Source organism: Rhipicephalus microplus, chromosome 5, assembly GCF_043290135.1.
Source record: "Rhipicephalus microplus isolate Deutch F79 chromosome 5, USDA_Rmic, whole genome shotgun sequence".
Taxonomy (NCBI): Eukaryota; Metazoa; Arthropoda; class Arachnida; order Ixodida; family Ixodidae; genus Rhipicephalus; species Rhipicephalus microplus.
The window spans coordinates 132,037,263-132,050,815 of NC_134704.1; the positions used below are offsets into that span (position 1 = coordinate 132,037,263).

Below are 13,553 nucleotides of genomic sequence, written 5' to 3' on the forward strand. Positions count from 1 at the left end.
AAAGCGTGCTCGTTTCTCGCGTGATCATCAGTGCAAACGGTAACCCACGTGTGCGCTTGCCCGATCGCCATCTCCGTTGCAACCCTGTGCAGTACTCGAACCCCTGTTGCCCCATTTCGCCGAGTGTCCGGTTCGCCCAAATGCATTATGGAACACCCCACGGGGTTTCCTTAAGCGACAGTCAGATTTCGAAGTTGCTTATTATTCGGCCATTCATCCTGCGTTAAACTTTTTTTTTTCATTTTCCCGTGAAACAGTATAAAATCTCACCAATATAAAGAAGGAGACAGATAGATAAATACACGCCATAGACAAAGAAAAAATTCGGCGATTTTGTATGCTGGCCGGATTTTGTATGCTTACCACGTGGTCACGGCCATAATTCCTTGAAGCAGCAGGATTCCCGACGCCGTCTTACCTGCGTAATAAAAAATAGAGAAGCAAACAACGAAATTAATTTTTGCTGGGCGGAATCAAGCATTGCACTCTTGTTCTTTTTTTATGTTGGGGTGCCCTCAACTTTTCTCACATGATCCATAGAAACCATTTTCAATTGACCTGCCGTCGCTCACGTTCATTTTATTTTTTTGTATGTACTTTCACCCCATTGTTCGTTTTGGTGACGAGAGCACAGCAGCTACTGGCGCATCAACATCGCCATCAAGCTCACTAAAAGCCGTCGCAGTGGGTAAACTCGCAAATTTGAGTCAGCTTGCTATCTGTTTTTATTGCTCAGCTTTAGGGGCGAATCTCTTTATTCCATAGGTCGTGTGTCCGTAATGTATGTAGTAGTAGTAGTAGTAGTAGTAGTAGTAGTAGTAGTAGTAGTAGTAGTAGTAGTAGTAGGTAGCCACCTTTCGTTTAGTCTTTAGAATGTCCTTTGCATGACCATAGTTATATATGATTATTAAAATGATTAAAGATGCGATGTGGTGCTACTTGGAGTGTTCACTAGATGAAGAAACGGACGGACGCATGAAGGGGCGCACAGACGGACAGAAAGATGCACGGACAAACGAACGCATGGATGCTTGGACGGATGGATGGACACACAGACGGACGCACGAATGGACACACGGATGGATGCATGGGCAGATGCATCGAGAGACGCACGGACGTACTGACGGACGCTTCGCCCAGGTCACCATTATTCAGTTCGTGGATATGCTGTGATTTTTTTCTTCTCGGGTGGCCATTTCCTTTTTTTGCTCTTTTTGGGCACCAAAACATAAAAATTCACACCATCTTTCCAAAGGGAACCCTAATTGGGTGCGAGACCGCAGCGTTGTGCATGGGCGGCGTCACACTCGCAACGCCGGTGATGGCCAGGTTAGGCCTAATTGCTTCGATGGACGTTTTGGCGGGCAAAGAAGCAGCGTCTTCCGGTTTCCTCTCCATCACAGATAAACGAGCTGGAAGAGTGTTACCACTCGTTACGCGCGCTAGCTTTAAGAGTGCTGGAGAGGGTAAGCGAGAGAGAGGTGACACGTACAGACACGTTTCAACGCGTACGTTAGGCGCGCGTTACGTTTATTTCACGTGAACCGACGAGTTGGTGCTGTACGAGTGGTGGTAGCAGCAGGTGTTGTGGGTGAATGGACGTGGTGGCAGCTGCGGGTGCTGCAGCGAGCGTGCAGCAGGCGAAGAAGAGAGTGACGTCAGCACGCACGGTGAGGAGAGCGTGCTGTCAGCGCGAAGGTGGGGCGCGACCTACTTAGCACCGCTATAACACCTGTGGTGAGGGGAGGGAGTTGCGACTCGTTCGTACGGATGCACGGAGGGCAGCGTTACACAGGCTAGTCAAAGAGCTGCTTCTAGTGCTATAGAAACGCAGTACCCGAGTAAATATAAGCATCTACCAATTAACAGCAAGCCATCTAGAGCAGAAGCGAACTGTAGCACCCTATTGTGAAGCACTGACGCTCTGTTCAGAGAACACTAAGCGATCCATCGTGAACTTTCTTACAGCGCAACACCAGAAAAAATACAGGACAGGGAAGGAGTAGAACAGAAAGAAAAGACGGCGCTGACTCACAACTGTTGTTTATTGGAAAAAACGGGGTGAAATATATTGGCAATATATATCATCTTCAAACATCCTAACCAGATAACTAGAGAAATCGCTGAGGCATATCATATAAAGATTAGGGGTAGCAAGTGCGTTAGTGAACCATCCGTCACACTGCATGAAAAAGAATTAAGTTATTTAGGCCAAGCTTGTTTATTGCCATGAGTGTGATAACGCTACCACGGTGCACCTCGTATTCTGCGCATGTTGTGGTGTAGGCTGCCGGGACCTATATATATTGCCAATATTTTTCACCCCGTTTTTACCATTAAACAACAGTTGTGAGTCAGCGCCGTCTTTTCTTTCTGTTCTACTCCTTCCCTGTCCTGTATTTTTTCTGGTGTTGCGCTGTAAGAAAGTTCACGATGGATCCTAACCAACTGGCCCGACTTACCGTCTTACAACACTAAGCGATTATCTATATCTCCCGTGTAAGGGCGTATGACACCGTGAAACTGCAGTTTCCTTAACTGTATAAGTTTCCATACTTTTTTCTATTTCGAGAAGCTTCTTCTCTATCCGCTGATGCTAGGTAGTAAACCAAGTCTTCAATTTTGATTAAACCTTCTAATATATTTCTTTATTTTTCGTGATTTTCTTTTTCCCAAGAATAAGTAGACCATAAAATTTGCAGTATGAAAAGCTCGTACAACTGCCTTTAGTGATGGTGTACTGTTTATTCCGTTTTTGTTACAGCAGTCCACGAAACACGCGTCCCAGATTGCAGCTCTCACCAAGCGCTTATGCCGAGAACAAGAACACATTAGCGATATAACTAAGAAGAGGGAAACAAGCACTTTGAAAAGCACCATTGAAGACGGTGAAAAACTGAGACTGGGACGACGAAGAGGGTTCCAACTTTTCGAGCTGTCCACGGCGTAAATTGAAAAGAACGTTTTAAGGAAACCGTCTTCCGTTACCCGATTTGCCTCGGTCAAAGTTGCACTGTTTTTTTTCTTTTATCCTTTTCTCGTTCTCCCTCCTTCGCGTTTTTTTTCTATCTTTTCTATAGTGTATATCGAAGAACATGGGTTTCACGCTTCTTGCGGATACGAAGTTACGAACTTCCACACAAGGCGCGTCAAGAAGTGTTCTTTCAAGCTTGCGCTTGTGCCAGAAAAATTTCGAAGCCCTCTCTGTCGAATTAGAAGCCTTCGTGGGAAAATATGTTTTAATTTTTTTTTCCCTTTAGGACTAAAGTGGTGAGGCCGGAGAAATCCAGGTAAATAGGCCTAGAAGAGAGTATACATTTGTTCATGCCTGCGTGATCACTTCGTTTCTTGCCTTAGCAGCAATACCCAAATAGTCCTTTTCAGCTTCATTTTATTTCCCTTTTAGTGTAATGAAGTGTAGACGGTTCTGCCGAGATTCGAGTTAACTGTATTTGCAGCTGGCAGCTGCGTTAGTGCATTTGCTCTTTGTCGTAGACCACCTGGCTGTAGCAGTAGGAAGACAAAAAATAGAAAGTAGTCCATCTGCCTTCGTCGTTCGCTTTTAAGGCAAAATCTTTAAATGCCTCATCCAAGCATGAATCCTCGGCGGTGGTGGTTTTCAGTCGAAACAATGCAACAATTTTCCCGAGAAGTATTCACGACACCAAAGATAGCGAGAAATGATGACGTCACTGTGACGTCGTTATCAATAACCAAGACTTGACGTCACACGAAGGCACGAATATCTGGTGTTTCACGCCCCAACCCGACATCGCGATATGATTATGAGAGACGTCGAAGTGGAGGGCTCCTGAACGTTTGACCATCTGGTGCTTAACGTGCACTGACATCACAGAGTACAAGGACCTCTATCATTTCGCCTTCATCGAAACGCCACTGCCACGGCCGGGATTGAGTCCGCAGCCTTTGCGTCAGCAGCCGAGCACCGCAGTCACTCTTCCACCGAGGTGAACACCTCATCATTATCATTGCTCTCGCCGTCGAGCCTGTTTGGGTGAATGCGTTATGCAACCGGAGCATTTTCTGAAAAGAGAGCTCTATAGTTAGCGTGACGTAGTAAAAAAGACGCAGCTCTTGGCGTAGCTCTTCAACCCAGACGGCCGGGCGTTATAGCAAAATAGTGTCGAATAACAGGAGAAGAGAGAGTGAGAATTTATTAGAAGGTGGAGATGTCGGGCTGAGCTAGTTCGCTCTAACCTGCTACTCTACACAGGGGATAAAGGAAAGAAGGATGAACTATGATGATGAGGACAAGAAGAGGTGGTGCGTATGTACGGTGGCCCCTTAGAATAGCAACCTGCAGTCTATTATCTAGTCCAGTGCTTTTGATAGTCTAAACTGCCTTTGTAGCTATTTTTGACACTGTTTGGTCTTTCATTGCTTACAATGTGTGGCTTTCACTCAATGGCGTTGGTTTGATGCTTGCCAGCATTGCAGTTAGCATTTTTCTTTGCGCCACGTATAATGTGCAGTCACAAAATATGTGAGGTAAAGTTTCACACACTTGGCAGCGCTCACAGTTTGAGCTGTCCGCATGGCCAATTAGGTGGGTGTAGTGACGAGTGAATGCGACGACCAGGTAAATCTGATGCAGTATATTAGCACATATTCGGCTGATTTTAGCTGAAGGACGAAAAGTCATATAGGGGTCTGTTTCCCACAGACACTTTTTTCGATGATCTGGTAGTGACCAGAAGGCAGCGCATTCGAGCATGAGCGATCTCAACAATGTGCTTGCGTCAGTTCGCGAATACGGTACTTTCACGTACATAAGAGCGTTGTGTACTGCTGCTCTTGCTTCGCTATCGGCTACTTCGTTGCCAACCAGGCCGAAGTGTCCAGGTATTCGTTGAAGTGTAATCAAGTGACCACTCCTATTTGTTGGGTCGAATGCTTGGATGATTTTTAACGCTAACGCGTAAAATTGGCCTCTTCTTGAGCAAAAAATGGATGGCTTGAAGCCCGGACAGGATTGAACATTTACGCGGTGCTTCACCAATCACAAATTTTATGGCTTCCTGTATAGCAATAAGTTCCGCAGCGGTCGAAGATGACCAGTGATCCAATTTGCACTGTCAGGAAATACTGATTTGAGGGCTCACTAACGCTGCAGCTGAGGCGGACGAAGTTGCGGATCCATCAGTGTAGATGTGCACAGAGTCACTGCATTGGTCATCCAAATGTGCCAAGGTGAGTTGCTTGAGGGCAACATTAAGAAATATGCAACTTATGCGAATGTCATACATGTGAAGGCACACCAGCGGTTTAGTCAATGTCCATATAGGCTCTCCGGTGATTACGGCAGGCACAAAGCCTGAAGGGATGATACGCCTATGCATATCAAGCCATCGTGAATAGGTGCAGCCTGGTCGGTCCACTTGTAGCGAAGACAACGGGGGCTGTGCATGTTGGGTTAGCAGACGAAGGTGCACTCGAAGAGGCGCACAGGACGCGTAAACCTGTATAGGGTAGGTGCGGGACTCCTCTATCGTGCCAGAGGTTGACGTACACGTTGGCAGGCCTAGGCATGTTCTCAGTGCTCGCGCCTGAAGGCCTTTCAAAGTACGAAGGCACGTTGCACGCATGCCGGAAAGTACAGGTGAGCTGTACCGTATATAGCCCACAAACAATGCCTCGTACAACTGCAGATAACTTTTTCCCCGAAGGGCCCCATCTCAGTCCTGCGAAGAACATACACAAAACTGATTAGTTTGTTACGCAGCGCCGTCACATGCTTAGACCAGGACAGGTTGCGGTCAATGACGACGCCTAAATAGCGGTATTCCTTGACCACGGGAATCACTGCTCCGTCAGCGAAGGTTGGGTACCATGCCATTGATTTCTTCGTAAACACCAATGCAGCACATTTTGCTGTTGAAAGTTCTATGCCCTGACGACGCAAGTACATAGATGCTACGGATTTGCCTTGTTGTAGACTTGCTCGTAGTTATGATCGCGTTGCTCCAGATGCCCAAATGCATATGTCGTCCACATACGCACTGATTCTGACAACGTCGGAGGGCTTAGCTTCAAGGCCAATGAGTGTTATGTTGAAAAGCATGGGGCTCATGACGGCGTCTTGCGGAATTGAAAGGCTTACAAGGTGCCTGGCTGTGCCACCGTCAGATGTCGACGTAGAAATGATAGGTCCTCTGAGATAGCTCACTATCGATGCTTGGAGTCGACCACAAACACTGATGTCTCCAAATGCATCAAGAATGACCTCTTGATGGGCGCTATAGTACGCACCCTTTATATCTAAGGAAATGGCCCCTACCGATCTCCGACGTTGCCTCTCTTTTTACACAGAAGAAACTAGATTTACAACAACGTCCATAGATGATCAACCCCTGCTCTTGGTAGACCTATTACAATCGGACTTTCATGGTCCCGACTAAGCCTTAAATCATAATTTTTGTGATGTAAGTAGGCATCCGCTATGCCTTTATTTGTCATTCCACGGAGAAGCGTAGTACGTATTGGACACTTGTAGGAGCACTTCGTGCATGCTGTGGCAGACCACAAAGAATTATGCTGAGGCTTTTTAATGCGTTGGAGACTTTGATTGCATTATGTGGAGTCAATTGCATTGTGTGACGCACAGTTGCTTAAATGTTCCTAATGCAACAATACACATGATAACACATTTTTTTACCCGACGTGAAGCTTGTACAAGGTCAGTTTCAAGCAGTGCGGCAGAATAGTGGCCTTGCACGCAGAGGACGCGGGCTCTACTACGAATCTATTATATTTATTTGTTTCTTATTTTGCACAATACTGGTTACAGACACTGGCGGCGCTGTACTACTACGGCACCAAATCAACCCCTGTGGTCTCGACAAAATCCTTCGTTGAGCTCATCAGTTCAATCTGCATTGCAACAGTTAAGAGCACGAATGAACAACGCACAAGATACAATTATTCTTTTCTCTTGCCTGTTGCCAATTGTCACTTAAATCTATTCCTCGCGATTTCACAGCAGCTTTCGCTGTAAAACTTTCATTCAAATGTAAGTAAATAAGATGTATATAAACAGTCCACACAATAGCATTATCCACAAGTGTGCGTGATAACTTACCTCATCTGCACACTTACAATTTCAACTTCCTGCAGAGTTTTTCATTCATAAAGTAGCGATCCATAGCAACTAGGCCTCTCTTACAAGTTTTGGTGTTCGCTACGCGCGTTGATCAATGCATCTCGTTTCTGAAAGGCGCCGGCGTAAGATGTTTACTCAGGTTGGGTAGGAATCTCGGCAGCGAAACAAGTAAACGTACACAAGATAACTCGCTGTCGTAAACACGCCAGTTATCCGAGCAATTTCACCGCGAACTGTCACTCGCCAAAATATGAAACGTCGCGCCTCACTAATAGCCGGAAATTGAGACATCTCCACTGCCACTGAAGTCCGGTGAATTGTCTGACAGCGCCGTCATTGCTACGAGAAAAGAACGGCGCAACTTGACGAACCTATTGTGAATCACGCGGACTGAAATTACCTCACATCAGTCACACACTAAAGCTGAGGTCTGAAACTCAACTCGGCCAGCGGGCCGCATTCACACAATTTAGTCCTGCAAGCGGCAAAAGTGGGGAAGGAGGTGGGGAGAGAAGCTCATGAAATTTCAGCACACGCTGCCTTTTGACAGAAAACCTGTCCCATAAATCACATGCGAGTCATTTCTGAAGGAGATATGGTGCCAGGTAGCCGACAACATGTCGATACCGATTTTCAATATCACTAAAACCTAGAGGCTGATTCCGAAATACAGCGTTGTTCCACGATTATCTATCAACACAAGGTGACCACAACAAGGACTGCCTCATGAAAAGAATGGTTTAGTCCTGTGATGCTCGTGTAGCTCACATACATATTAAACCAATAAAAATATTCAAAGAGCACATGCGCCCCACCAGCCGCGTATTCGAGGCCACTGCATTATAATAATAATGATAATATCATCTTGTGTGTCCGTCCCCAAACCGCGATATGATTAGAATAAACACTGTATATATGTAGTGGAGGTGTCGTGAAGTGTGCAACATATGGTGTTTTTTAACGTGCACTCATATCGCAGTGTACATGGGCCTCCAACATTCTGCATTCATCGAAATGTGACCGCCATGGCTGTGACCAAACGCGCCACCTTTTGAAAAGCAGCCAACCTGTGTTATTCTCATTCAATGCCTAGGTAGACCACACAGAATCGCGCGACGAAGCACTAATGGGCTGGAACTTGAGACAATAATGTAATCATCGCCACTTACGGATGTTTTTTAAATAGCTGCTTTACTGTGAGTGAAGAAGTTTTTCGCTGTGGCGCGTGCGTACGCTCAATCGCTTACCACATTAGGATTTATGAAGGCGAGAAAGCCTTATATACCTCCACAAAGGTGAAAATTGACCGGTGTCTTAAGGCTGGTGCACAATGACGACTAGCAGTGGTCGCGCGACCATTTGCGACTGGTCGCAAACAGTCGCGAAAGGTCGCAAACGGTCGCAAAGCGAAAGCTTTGGCTAGTCGCTTCCTGACCGATTTTTCAGTCGCGCGACCGCAGTCGTAAAGGTGCTGGAACCAATCAGCAATTTTCAATTTTCGTTTTTTTGTTTTTTCTTGTGGCCAGCCTTTCTTGTAAGCCTGCATGATGCAGGGCACGCGTTAGCCATTACTTTCCCACTGTTAAAAAAAGTTGTGGACTTGGAGCATCGTCAATAACGCTTCAATTGACGACATAAAGCGGTAGAGTAGATAATTCCAAAAGACCGCGATAAAGCGAATGCTTCTTTCTCAAAATTATTTCCACAAGTGCAGGCGAGAGACAAACTGAATGTTGCAATCACCAGCCGACATGCCGGTCGGCTGATCGGCATGTCGGCCGATCGGAGAGCAGTGCAAGATCGGAGCAAGATCGGGGAGCAAGATCGGGGAGCAAGATCAGGAGAGCAATGCATTTTACAGCGCGAAAGATTATTTTCACAGAAGCGTGTTCATTTCATTTATGGAACACGTATTAGCCCGGATGATCCAATGGTTTGAAAAGCACAGGGTACTTCCTAAAGACTTTTCAGTAACTGCACTCTCCGCAATAACATCATTGCAAAATAATCGAACAAAGAAGCAGAAAATCTTCAGACCATTTTTGCGCATGACGTCAAAACGAGGCTGCTTTGAGAGAACTGCTACTATGGTGGACAAATTGCCAGAACAAAGCAGCAGACCAGTGTACCAGGACAGGAATCGATGCGCTCTCTCATTGCCACAGCAGGTTCTATCCGAACATCTACATTATGATAACAGGTTCTAGTCATCCTTCCAGTGAGCACTGCCAGCGCAGAGAGAACGTTTTCAAGCATTATGAACTACTTAAGTTCTATGATGCCTGGGGAACGCATGGTTGGCCTGGCACTTCAGTACGCGCACATACATGTCAACATCAGCGCGTCAGAAGTTAGTGACCACCTCGCTAAGCTTCTTTGCCAAGTCAACTTGGTCCCATGATATCAAGCAGGAAAAAAATCACCACAAGAGAAAAATGAAAGAAACTTCCGTTCCAAAGCTTAGGTGAATGAACCCGTACTAATGACGCCACATAATTGTTCACCATCTTTCATAGCTTCGAAGTTCTTGTACCATTTGTCTGCTCATCACATCACCTGATATAAACATAGGAATAGGAGCATCAAGGTGGACCTTAACAGATAATCGACAACTTCACCTTGTTCACTGAGAGGTCGGCATACGAGGCTTTACCCTAAACAAATTTAGCTATGGGCAGCGTCTCTGGCTTTCATCTATCGTCTTCATTCTCCAGTGCGTTTTGAACTATATGCGGCACCCTTTCTTTTATTTTTAAGTGCAGAACAACGATTCGCACTTTCAAACCAATTTCGAAATACTTTCAGTATTTTTATGATAATCTTCCATAGTTAAGTTTACCTGGTGCTTCCGCAAAAGCAGCTTCGCCCAAGGACACCACACTTTCTGCGATTGCACGGATGTTCTTCTGTCCTATTTTGCACACTATGTATAATGTAGTTACCTGCATTGATTTCCATGTTTTGAATGCACGATCGCAATCCTTTGTGTAAACATACTGCGCACTGTGTTTCTGGTGACTTCAGTTTTACCCTATTTGATGCGTACTTTTCCCATTCTTCTTCTCTTCTAGCCGCAGCATTAGTGCAAAAAGATTAACATTTTTGTGTAAAGAACCTGCATTTAAGTAATTGACATCGTCCTGGTTAATTTGTGGGCTTAAATTGTTTCTTATCAGACTCCTCTGGAGTTAAAAACTGATGCAGTTCCCATGTTTATGTGACATTCGAGATATGTTCTGTTCCTTTTAACAAAAAAACACAAAAATCGGGAAACCTTGTTGTCAGTTATTTCTGTAAATACTTTGCGAACATGCTAAATAATTTTTTTGTTGTTGTTGTTGTTGTTTTAACTGTTTTGCTGTGGAGAGGTTGAGGAGCCTATTGCCTCGGCTACTCCATATCACAGAGTTCTGCAGCGAAAAATAAAAAAATAATACAGAACGGTACCCAAAAATTAACAATACGGAAAAGGAAAAAAAACACATAATAGCACACTGAAACCAGTTCAAATAACATGTCAATACACAGTTTTCTTCACGCAGTTCACACAGTCATAAACTACTTTCACGCACACCTTACTACTCTAATGCCAGTATATACATGACCACCCTTTACATAATACTCATTTCTGGCTATCAGTCATAGGCGCTTGTCCAGTCCGGTCTCCACTAAAAAGTCTGTAAGGAAGATTATTGCCTTTTTCTGAAGATGCATCTCAGGCCATGGTTCAAGTAGTTTCTTTATTGTGAGGGGCCGTCTGTCCAAACTTGCTAATTTGTTCCTTAATTTTTCTCTTTCTTTCGCGTATTTAATGCACTCCAAAAGAATATGGCGAACATTTTCTTCTGCATGACCACAATGGCATTCCGGTGAGTTGGATCGTTGTATCTTGTGCAGGAAGCTGTTTGTGTATGCTACTTCCAATCTAAGTCGGTGGATCAATGTCTCTAGGTGTCGTGGAAGGTCTGTCGCTATGGAAAATTTTCTGTGTGGATCAACTTCATAAAGTACCGTTTCCTTTGATTTAGGGCTCTCAAACCACTTCTCCATTGAACAATGGTTAGCTCCTTGCGATATAAAATGTCGAATATCCGTCCCAGATATAGGGATTGTGCAATCCCGTCCTTCCTTCAATGCTTTCTTCGCGAGACTATCGACATCTTCATTTCCCTTTATTCCAATGTGGCTGGGTATCCATAGGAATACGATGTTGTGACCCTGCGATGAGGCATATTCCACAGTTTCTGCGATACATTGTGGTATTTCACCATTTCTGTAAGGTGATCTCATATTTCTGATTAGCTGAAGAGCAGGTTTGCTATCAGTGCATATCACCCATTTTCGTGGATCTGGATTCTCGCAGATAAGCTTAACTGCTTCAAAGATAGCCACCAATTCTGCTGTCGTCGATGAAGATTTGTGCGATAATTTGTACATCTTCTTTTCCTGAATTTCGGGTATAAAGACCGCACAGGCTGACGCTTCTTCTGTGCATGATCCATCTGTATATATCTTCGTTTTTTCATTATGCATTACATGAAGCTGATGAAGTACCAACTGTGCCGCTACTAGAGGTGCCATGGCTGCTTTCTTCTCTATGCCGTCTATTTCACGGATAACGTTGAGAAGTGGCAGCGTCCAAGGTGGTTTTGAAGGTTTCCATTGTTTAAATTCTGGTACTACTGCTTGAAATGATGATATAGTATCCTGTAGTCTCGTTGCCGTTCTTTGTGTTAGTGCACCAGATAAAAAATGACTTTCATGTTGCGTGAAAATTCTAAATAAATTTCGAGATGTTTCTTTAGTTCGCAGTACTGCCAAAGGTGGCTCTCGAGCCTCCGCATACACTAAATCACTGGAAGTTGACCGTGGTAAACCCAGACATACCCTCAAGCTCCTTGCCAATAACAAGTGCAGTCTCCTTTCGGTGGAGGCTGGGAGTCCGTGCAGCAGGGGCAGTGAGTAAGTTACGATGGCGCGTATCCAGGCAACATGTAGGGCTAATAACGACTCTGTAGTACCACCCCATTTGGCCCCGCAGAGATGCCGGAGGATTCGAATGGCCTGATTCACTTTTTGTTCCAGGGACTGGACATGAGGCGACCATGTTAGTCTCCGGTCTAAAATTGCTCCCAAGAATTTATGAGTTTTGACCATTTTATTAGGCTGATTTTGCAGAATAATATGGAAATTTCCAGGTCTCTTTAATGTAAACGGAAGTATGGCTGTTTTGGCCAGACTCAGTGCCATACCTCTTTGTTTTAGAAAATGGTCTACATTATTCAATCCTTCTTGTAGAGTTTGTTGTCTATCCAAAAACGATGGACCAGACGTCCATATACTTATATCATCAGCATATACTGAACATCTGATGTTGGGTGGAAGATTATACGGGAGCTGCGCCATGACTGCATTAAAGAGAGTAGGGCTTAGTACGCTGCCCTGTGGCACTCCTTGGTTGACGACATGTTCTGACGTTGGGCCCTCCTGCGTAACTACAAAAATTTTCCGGTGCTTCAGGAAGTCAGCGATCCAACGCAGTATCTTGCCCTTGAATCCCTGTAACGCCAGGCCTTCCAGAACGTGAACGTGACTCACTGTGTCGTATGCTCGGTGGACATCAAGGAATACAGCGACAGTGATGTTCCCTTGCGTTCGTTGGTTTTCCACATCTGTGACCAAATCCAGAATGCAGTCCATTGTGCATCTACCTCTTCTGAAGCTGGCTATGCTTTCTGGTAGTAGTTTTTTCATGTCTTGCCACCATAAAAATCGTTCATTGATCATTTTTTCGATCACTTTTGAAAAACAACTTGTCAAACTAACCGGCCTAAACGAGTCCAACTGCATAGGGCTCTTCCGTGGCTTTAGCAACGGTACTACTTTTGATATCTTCCAACTTTCCGGATCTTTTTCTTCTTGCCAAATTTTATTATAGATGTCCAACAGGTGTAATTTTCCTTTTTTGCACAAATTAGCAAGAGCAGCGTATGTAACTCCATCTGTTCCTGGTGAACTTGTTCGTTTTACTGAAGACAACACATATTGGAGCTCCTCTGGTGTGAAGCTGTCATCCAGATCTGATGAACTGATCGCAGAGGACTTTGTTACAACTGCCGAAGCTGATTCTGCTGAGGATTTATATTCGCTCGTTTGGGCGGTCTCTCCATTTCTCAGTATAAGATCGCAAAATTCTTCGGCAATCACCCGTTCGCTAACTCCTCGAGACAGCGCTAGAGCCTGTAGTGGTCTCGAGTGGACTACTGGCTGTCGGAGGGCGCGTACCATGTTCCACAGTTGAGTCGCCGAGGTAAATGGGGAAAGTGAGGCACATAAATCTTGCCACCTTTTGGTTGAAAGCTTCTGCAGTTGGTTACGCATTGTAGTGTGTACTTTCTGTGCAACCTTGAAGTCTTCTAAATTACCTGACCTG

General features: G+C 44.9%; 1 protein-coding gene across 1 annotated transcript in view; it reads right to left on the reverse strand.

Moving 5' to 3' along the window:
• The window catches only part of LOC119174227 (neuropeptide CCHamide-1 receptor), a 386,872-nt gene that overhangs the window by 166,830 nt on the left and 206,489 nt on the right, over positions 1 to 13,553 (reverse strand). Inside the window, exon 2 of the mRNA XM_037425057.2 lies at positions 364 to 418. The gene's annotated coding sequence lies outside the window, so the exon portion shown is untranslated. The remainder of the gene's footprint in view (positions 1 to 363; positions 419 to 13,553) is intronic.